Source organism: Panthera onca, chromosome C1 (assembly GCF_046562875.1).
Source record: "Panthera onca isolate mPanOnc1 chromosome C1, mPanOnc1 haplotype 2, whole genome shotgun sequence".
NCBI lineage: Eukaryota > Metazoa > Chordata > Mammalia > Carnivora > Felidae > Panthera > Panthera onca.
Window position 1 is genome coordinate 122129282 of NC_138346.1, and position 9184 is coordinate 122138465.

At 48.1% G+C, this 9184-nt stretch overlaps 1 long non-coding RNA gene across 1 annotated transcript in view; it reads left to right on the plus strand.

Moving 5' to 3' along the window:
• Positions 1-6409, plus strand: part of LOC132672940 (uncharacterized) — a 30280-nt gene extending 23871 nt beyond the window's left edge. Inside the window, exon 3 of the long non-coding RNA XR_013557412.1 lies at positions 5657-6409. This is a non-coding gene — a long non-coding RNA (uncharacterized LOC132672940). The remainder of the gene's footprint in view (positions 1-5656) is intronic.
• The last annotated feature ends 2775 nt before the right edge of the window (positions 6410-9184 follow it).

Below are 9184 nucleotides of genomic sequence, written 5' to 3' on the forward strand. Positions count from 1 at the left end.
TCCCTTTTCTTCAACTTGTCCCTACATACCGGCAATTCCGGGGCGAGCCTTTGGGCCACACTTCCAGGCAGTGGGAGGAGAGGAGGCTGGTATTGAAAGTCCCGAGCAGCTACCCCTGCGGAAGAGAACTTGGAAGTATCTCACAAGATTATGTATGCACTGACCCTTCGACCCAGTGATCTCACCTCTAAGATTCTATCCCAGGGGCGCCTGGATGGCTCAGTTGGTTAAGCACCCGACCTTGGCTCAGGTCATGATCTCACGGTTCGTGAGTTTGAGCCCCACATCGGGCTCTGTGCGGATGGTGTGGAGCCGACTTGGGATTCTCTCTCTCCCTCGCTCTCTGCCCCTCCCCCACTTGTGCGCGCGTGCACGCACACACACACACACACACACTCTCTCTCTCTCAAAATAAATAAACTTTTGAAAACTAAAACTCTATCCCAAAGACATATTGGCAAGGATATAACAAGATGATACTCAAGGCTGTATGTTGAATCAGTGTTTAGAGAGCAAAGGACTGAAAAGTAACCAAATGTCTATCAATAGGGAAATGATTGAATAAACTATGGTATATCCATACAGTGGAGTATTATACAGCTGTAAAAAAGGCATGAAGGACAATTCCATATACTGCTATGCTGTTATCTCCAAGATCCAGTGTTAGATTAAGTTGGAAGAAGATGTAATGCATTTTTTTTATCTGAGAAAGGGGGGGGGATACACATATTTATACATATGTGCTTCTTTTTAATTTTTAATTTTTTCTAAGAGAGAGCATGAGTGGGGGAGAGGGGCAGAGGGAGAGAGAGAATCTAAAGTAGGCTCCAGGCTCAGTGTAGAGCCTAATGTGGGGCTCAGTCCCACAACCCTGGGATCATGACCTGAGCCAAAATCAAGAGCCAAAATCAAGGACACTCAACCAACTGAGCCATCCAGGCACCCCACATATTCTTCTTTAAATGGTCTCTATTGTGCCTCGTTCATAGGAGATGCCCAAAAAAGTACTTGTTGAGTGTATGCACAGAATAGAATATGCTGATGAGAAATCAGCCCCACCATGGTTTTGCCATTGATCCTAGTTCTAATGGCCTGCAGAAACACAGAGCAAGCCTTCTTCCTCTTCTGTGTACCCTCTACCCAGCCTTCAAATATTTGAACGCAGAATATTCTCTTTTCTGGCAGTCCCCATACCTATTCCTCATGATAAGTCACTAAGACCACCTCTCAATCCTGGTGTTTTCCTCTGAACAAGCTCCAGCTTTTCTAGAGCTGGTAAGGAAGACACAAACTAAATAGGGACCGTTGCTTCAGCGCTGTCTCCAGAATACAAATATGTAAGGATGTTATCTGAGAAGACTAACCCTTTAATTTATGGTCACCAAAGGTCATTTCAACTTACCTATTTCTCTTATTCATCCATCCATCCATCCATCCATCTATCGATCCATCACTCTCTATTCATTTATTTGACACCTGTTCCTTGCCAGCCACGAGGCCAGCTCTTGGGCATACAAAAGTAAATAAGGCCAGCTCCATTTAACATAGTATGATTGTTGGAAAACCTTTAAACATTGGAGAAGCCAAGTAAAAAAAAAAAAGCTTTGAGATACTGGCACTGGTACTTTTTTCTGTGAAATCTTGGGCATGTTATTTAACCTCTCTGAACTTCAGGTTCTTACTTACAAAATGGTGATAGCAACAACTGCCCCAAAGGATTGTTGTAAGGATTAATGATATAATGTCTGTAAAGTGCTTATTATAACGGCTGGAACGTAGTAGTTGCTCAGTTAACATTCTTTCCCTTACGTCACAGTTTGTCTGCAAGAACGTGTGTTGAGGGGGGAGCATGGGTTAATTTTGGTGGGGGTGGGTAGGGATTTGGAAAAATCTGGAACGTGGGCATGCCGTGTGGGGGTGGAGCATTTTGGCAGCTGGAGCAGCGCGTGGGTTTTGGGCACTGACCAGGGTGAAGGCAGAGAGTGAAAGCTGTCAAGGGTGAGTTTGTGTGTTGAGGTTGTGTGGGAGGGAAGGCGGCTGAAGAGTACCTTCGCCATGTTGCTTGAGACCTGGCTGTGTTCTGTGAGCAGTAAACAAGGATTGTTTGTTTTGATGAAAATAACCAGCCATGGGTGCTCTGGGTCTCTGTTTTTGTTTGTTTGTTTTCACATCACTTCAGAACTTATTTGATCTCTGTTTGATCGAGCATGGGTGGCAGATGAAACACGAGATCTAAAATACTGTACTGTGACTAGTGAGTGGCCATGTAAGCAGGGCCCTAGATGTCCTTTCGGGGCAGGTCGCAGTTTAGGGTGGCCTCACAAGCAGGCTCTGGGGATCTGAGAGGCCACAGTGGGCCTGGGCCTGTAAAAGGAGCCTCTCTGTGACAGTCCTGCAGAATGGATGAAGAGGACGGGAGTGTGCTCCTCCTTCGGTGCCAGGAAGAAGGAACTGAGACTCTTTGGCCATGGCCTCAAGTGGACCTCCGCTAAGGAGGGAGGCGCAGGGCAGGAGAAGGCTGTGAGAGAACCTGCTGGCTTCCCCTCAGCGCACAACACTCCCTAGCCCCTCGTTCCACAGGAAGACGTTCTGGGGGAAGGTCTCTGCCTTGGCCTTGCTTCCTAACCCCACCTCCTTACACAAAGGCTCTCAGCATCTGGACCCTCCCAGCTTTGACTCTGGGCTTGAGCTTCTTATCCCGCTCTGTCTAGGCCTGGCGTTTGGTCCAGGCCTGCCAATTCCATTTCTGACTATATTAAAGACTCCTCCCTCTGGAATTGCTTCGTGTAGTGATAACAGCAGTTGGGGGGGGAGGGTGGTGTGGGTGGTGGAGGAGAATGGAAGAGAAGGAAATGTAAGTGGTTTTCTCCCACTAGGAGTTGGTGGGCAGGGGCAGGGATCGATCATGTCCAGCCTGGGCTTTGAGGATACATGGCAGGGGCCCAGACTCCGGCCCTGTCTGGGCACACAGACCAGACATCTACATTTGGCCTCTGGTTTTGCTTCCTTGGCCTCCCTTTCCTTTCTGTCCCCCTCCCCGATTTCAGCGGCTCCTGCCCTGTTTGCCTACACTGAGGGCCGAGCCCAAGCAAGCAACCAAATAAAGTTGGTGCAGTGGCCTGGATGGAGGGCTCTCCAGGGAGAAGAGAGGGCTGTCCTCTGGCAGCCTGGCTGGAGAAGTCCGCAGGATGGTGCTCACAACAAACCCCACATGGAATCTCCGGAACCTGCTGCCTAGTGAATTCGACGTGATGGAAGGATGCTTCTTTGAGCTGAAAGCAGGTTGTGGGAGCCTTTGTGTCTACACAGCCACGATGGATTCCTGCCCCCTCCAAGGGGGGAGAAAACCGCTTCTCTTTCCTTCTCTTCCATTCCTCTCCCCACACTGCTATCCCCACATGAGGCGGAGGGATCTGAATTCAGCTCATCTCAAAGCAATTTGAAATGACACATGCAAGTTCAAAGTACTCTGCAGGCTGCCCTCGACGACTTCCCAGAAACCAGCACCCCTCCGAGGTCATTAACACAGGCACTGGGTGGGCCTCCCAGGCAACGTTTACATAATTCATGGACTCAAGTCTCGAGTGAAGGGAGAAACAAGAAGGGTCACATGGCTTCACAGTGTTGAACTTGGAAAGTGGAGTTTTCATCTCCATTGATCTGTTTCCCCATATGCCAGGTGGGGTAGGTTTTATAGCAGGACAAATGGGTTAAATAAGATGCGGGTTAAGTATGGAGCATAGGGAGCATCTGCTTCATAAACGTGGCTGCTGAAGGGGCACCTGGGTGGCTCAGTCGGTTAAGCATCCAACTTCAGCTCAGGTCATGATCTCGCAGTTTGTCAGTTCAAGCCCCGCATTGGGCTCTGTGCTGACAGCTCAGAGCCTGGAGCCTGCTTCTGTGTCTCCCTCTCTTTCTGCCCCTAACCTACTCTCATTCTGTCTCTGTCTCCCTCAAAAATAAATACACATTTTAAAAAACTAAAAAAAAATTTTTAATATATTCATATGAGTAAGTTTAAAAAAATAAAAAATAAATAAAGTACAAAGTGTTGGTGGCACCTGGGTGGCTCAGTCGGTTAAGCATCTGACTTTGGCTCAGATCATGATCTCACGGTCTGTGAGTTCGAGCCCCACGTCAAGGCTCTGTGCTGACAGCTCGGAGCCTGGAGCCTGCTTAGGATTCTATGTCTCCCTATCCCTCTCTCTCTGCCCCTCCCCTGCTCACGCTCTGCCTCTCTCTTTCAAAAATAGACATCAAAATAAATAAATAAACCAAAAAATGTGGCTGCTGGAGTCATAATTACTATTATGGCCCACGGTCAGTGGAGCGTGGCAGCATGGCATCATCAGTAAAGGGACTGGACCCCGTTAGCTTGAAGCTTTGGTTTTTCTCCACTCCTCCTCTGGCAAGGCCCCTTTAAGGTGCTCTCCTTTATGGCCTAGGATAGTCACATTGGTTCAGAGTCAGCCGTCCTCCCGGTTGGTTGTTTTCAGAACCAGTGTCAGCCCTGAGGAAGACTTAGCTCTGGGTTCAAATCCTGCCTCTGCCTCTGTGTGACCAATGGGGGCAAATTACTTCCCTCCCTGACTCTTACTTCTCTACCTGTAAAACTCCTATCTCATAGGACTGTTGTAAGCATTATGTGAAAGAAGCGTCTGTAAAGAGGTTAACACAGAGCTAGTTTGGCACAGAGCAAGTGCTTGTTGAGTAGCCATTAGAATTAATTATCATCTTAGAGAGCTGGAAGTCTTAAGAGAGGGGGAGGATTCGGGGCGCCTGGGTGGCTCAGTCGGTTGAGCGTCCGACTTAAGCTCGGGTCATGATCTCACAGTCTGTGAGTTCGAGCCCCGCGTCGGGCTCTGTGCTGACAGCTCGGAGCCCGGGGCCTGTTTCAGATTCTGTGTCTCCCTCTCTCTCTGACCCTCCCCCATTCATGCTGTGTCTCTCTCTGTCTCAAAAATAAATAAACATTAAAAAAAATTAAAAAAAAAAAAGAGAGGGGGAGCATTCAACTCTCAAAAAGAGAAGAAAGCAAGCAAAGCAGGTGTGCCCTGACCCTATTCTCCATCCGTGGTCTTTGGCCTGCAAATTCACTCCATCTAAACCCTCCTTGCCCTGGTTTCTGTTTTCTGGAGAATTTCCTTGGTGTTTAAGTCCCCGGCACATCTCGTCGGAGTAGGCATGAATACTCCCATTTTGCAGACGAGAAAACTGAGATTCACACACGTAGAGCGATTCAGGCCCCGTTTCCGGTGATAAGAGAGCCAGGACCTCAGTCCTCCCCCTGCCACAGGCAGTGCCACACAGGTGCTTCACTCACGCCGTCTCCTGGGCCACTCCCCTGCGCCCCTGACCCAGAGCGGCCCTCAGGCGGATGAGGTCCCACCTTCCAAAGCCTCCACCTTGCCACCAGACTAACACTTTGGGAACCTCGCAACTGACAAGTCTGAGACGTTATGATTGTGAAAAATTGCAGGGTCCCGCTGGGATTTTCACGTATTAAGTCCTCGAGCTGTTCTGTTTGTACAACAGGGAACTTGTCAACCGCTGAGCACTTCTGTGTCTCTTGACAAAATTCTTGACGCCGCTATATATCTCATTCCTTCATCTTTTGCCCTCTGGTCTCTCTTTCTCTCTCTCTTCTATTTTCTAGGCAGAGCAAACGGAGCTTCCGAACTGACAAGATCCTCATCTAATAAATGGTGGAGAAGATTAGTCGCGACAGGGCTCAGATGTGAACCGATTTTCCTGCAGGCTGAGACTCCTGCTTAAGATCCACTGGGGGTTATTAGCGGAGCCTGTAAGATGTTGGCTATGCAGAGTGATGTGATATGTCAGCGGTGCGGGAATATCAATGCTCGGCCCGAATTCAGTGGAGAGAGGCAGAGCCGAGGATGCTTGGGGGGCAGGGAGGGACACCTGATTCTCGGCCCCCACTTGACCAACGGCAGAGTTCACTGCACAGCGTCAGGGGCAGGTGTCTGGCCGGCAGAGGGAGGCACAGATGTGGAGTGGGCCAGGAGGGGCTGCTTTGAAGACTGTGCCTGGGGGGTGGGGGGGTGAGCATTTCATCTTCGTTCACTGTTCACCGGAACCATCTGACTTCACGTACCAACACTGAGTGCTTCCTCTGTGCTGGGCAACCCCTCTCTCCGAACATCACAGCACCTGCTGCTTATCTTAAGCACCCATTTCATTCATCCTGGCATGATAGCCAGCTTTTTATAATCTTCCGCTGGGTTTTAAGTTTCTTGAGATCAGAGACTCTGTCTGACTCATCCCTGGCCTTTGAGCCTTGCAAGAATAAGTACCTAGCATGCATTTGCTGAATAAATGAATTAATGCATCAAGGAACCAGTCAATTGCTTAGTAAGTATTTATCGACTATGTACTCTAATAGAGTTTTGGCAGGATAATCCGTTTTCTGTGCTAGAAGCTCCTAGGCAGGCTCCTCCTGATAAAGAGACCGTCCTTCTTTATTACTTGACTGTCTCTTAAAGTGGTTGAAATTTGTAGGCATAATACGTGAGGGGCTAAGGCAAAGTGATTATAATTTGGTGGGTGGGATTGAGTCCCTATGCTGTGGTTGAGATGTAAAAGCTTCATTTTCTTCTAGCTAAATGTTTTTGAGAGTTTGGGGAGTTGTTTGTGCCTGGGCAGTCCGGTCCCTGAATAACTGGCCATTCTCCTTAAGAATCAAGAAGAAACCCAACGAGAGATGACCAATGTGACTGTTTTCTGGCACAGGAGGAAGCTTCAGACACCTCTTTACTGGTGCGGACTGCTTAGGTTGGATCAGTCTTAGGAAGTTCTGCTCTTTCCCCTCCTCGGAAGGATCTGGTTTTCCTGGGTGAGACTCGGAAAGGTAAGTGATCTCTTTCTTGGCCTGGTTCAGTAAAAGCAGATTGATAGAGAAGCATTGTGTATTCTCAATAGGAAGAAAAGTAAAAGGAGTAAACACACCCTCCCCCTTTTCTCTCCATCTGTTTCTTCATCTAACCCATATCCCTTCGCTGGGCCCCGGCTGAGAGCATGGGGAAGGTGCTGGGGACACTCAGATCTTGTCCTCAAGTAGCTCACAGTCTAGCTGGGGAGATAGATATGTCAATAAAGGATCGGTAGTTCAGACATCAAACATCAAAAAAAGCAGGTTGAATCAGGCCGAGTGACCACGGGAAGGGTGCAGGACAAGCTCGAAGGGAGGGTATCCACAAAGGCTTCCTGGAGGAAGTGTCATGTGAGCTGAGGTGGTACAGTTTGATGGGTTTTCACAAATTGGAAGAAACCGTGGAACCAGCACTCAGATCAAGAAACACGACCAGCACCCCGGAAGGCCCGCTCACGTCCACTCCTCTCTCTCTCCCTGGCCCCAAGGGGTAGCCAGTCTCCTGGCTTCTAAAGCATAGATTAATTTGGCCCATTTGAACTTTTTATAAATGGAACATGCTGCCTAACCCCCCTGGTAGCTGAGACAGAGCTGGGAGAATAAACAGGAATTCATCAGGGGGCCAGGCAGGGAAGGGCATTGTGGGAGGGTGGGTAGTATACTCAGAGCTGGACCTAACACTGCGTGTGAAAACCGTCAGCCTTCAGCACTGCTGGAGCATAAAATTCAAGGGGAGGGGGCACCTGGGTGGCTCCGTTGGTTAAGCATCTGACTTCTTTTTTAAAAAAAATTTTTTTAATGTCTATTTATTTTTGAGACAGAGACAGAGCATGAATGGGGGAGGGTCAGAGAGAGAGGGAGACACAGAATCTGAAGCAGGGTCCAGACTCTGAGCTGTCAGTACAGAGCCCGATGTGGGGCTCAAACTCATGGACCGTAAGATCATGACCTGAGCTGAAGTTGGACGCTCAACCAATGGAGCCACCCAGGCGCCCCAAGCATTTGACTTCTTGGTTTCAGCTTAGGTCATGATCTCATGGTTCGTGAGTTCAAGACCCGTGTTGGGCTCTGGGCTTACAATGCAGAGCCTGCTTGGGATTCTCTCTCCCTCTTTCTCTGCCTCTCCCCTGCTCATGCGCGCATGCACACACACACACACACACACACTCTGTCTCTCAAAATAAGTAAATGAACTTTAATAAACATTCAATGGGCAAAGAGGCATGGAGTGATACTGGAGAGGAAGGGGGAGGTAGACCATGGAGGGTTTTCCATACCATGCAGAGGAGTTGGGTTTTTAGCCTGAGAACCTGTGATCCCCAAATCTGGCTGACCATCAAAGTCTCCCAGGCAACATGTAAGGCACATAGATCCCAGGACCCACCATCAGAGATTTGAGATCCTTAAAGTTCCTCTCTAATGATTCTCATAATTAGCTAAGTTTGGAGGCCACTTTATAGAGAGAATGGGGAGCCACTGAATGGTTCTAAGCAAGGTAGTGGGAGGTGAGTTTTGAAGGGTGACGTAAGCAGTCTAATGGGGAGACCATGGCAGATGGCAAGAGATGCCTTGGCCTGATCTGGGATGTGGCCAAGGGTTTGGAGTGGAAAGGACAACTGTAAGAGGTAATTGGGAAGCAGAATGAACCAGGTGTGTTGATCAATTGACCACAGAAGATGAGTGGGAAGACACGGGAAGGTACCAGGTTTCTGGTCCGTGGCTACTCCATGGACATGAACAAATGTGGGGGCAGAGAAAACAACATCATGTTTTTGTTTGATTCATTCATCTATAATAACTTCACCCCAATCTCTCTACCTATCTTTGTTAAACCATTTATCCATTCAGCAAATGCATTTTAAATGCCAAATATATATACATATAGGACATTGTTCCAAGCACTGAGTCATGTATAAAAGTCAGCATCAAAAGGATACAAAATATTGAGAATTCACTGTCAGTGTTTCAGAAAAATTATCGGAACTTCGTTTTCTTTCAGTTCACTAAATATGTGCCAGGAAACAGTCTTATGTCAAGTTAGATCCCAGAGGTGGGGCGAGGGGGGCAGAAGGACCATCCAGTGATAGGTAATAAGGATTAATTTAACCTTGTGTTAAGAGCCTACAATACTATTCTACTCCTCCGAGTGACTCTGTATTTATTCTCTGTATTTGTACACATAAGGAAAGGTATCCTCCCAGAAAATGAATAATTCACCCTCAGGCACACAGCTAACACGTTATAATGCTAAGATCCCAGCTGGACCATGTGACTTACTGAACCCCCAAATTTAGA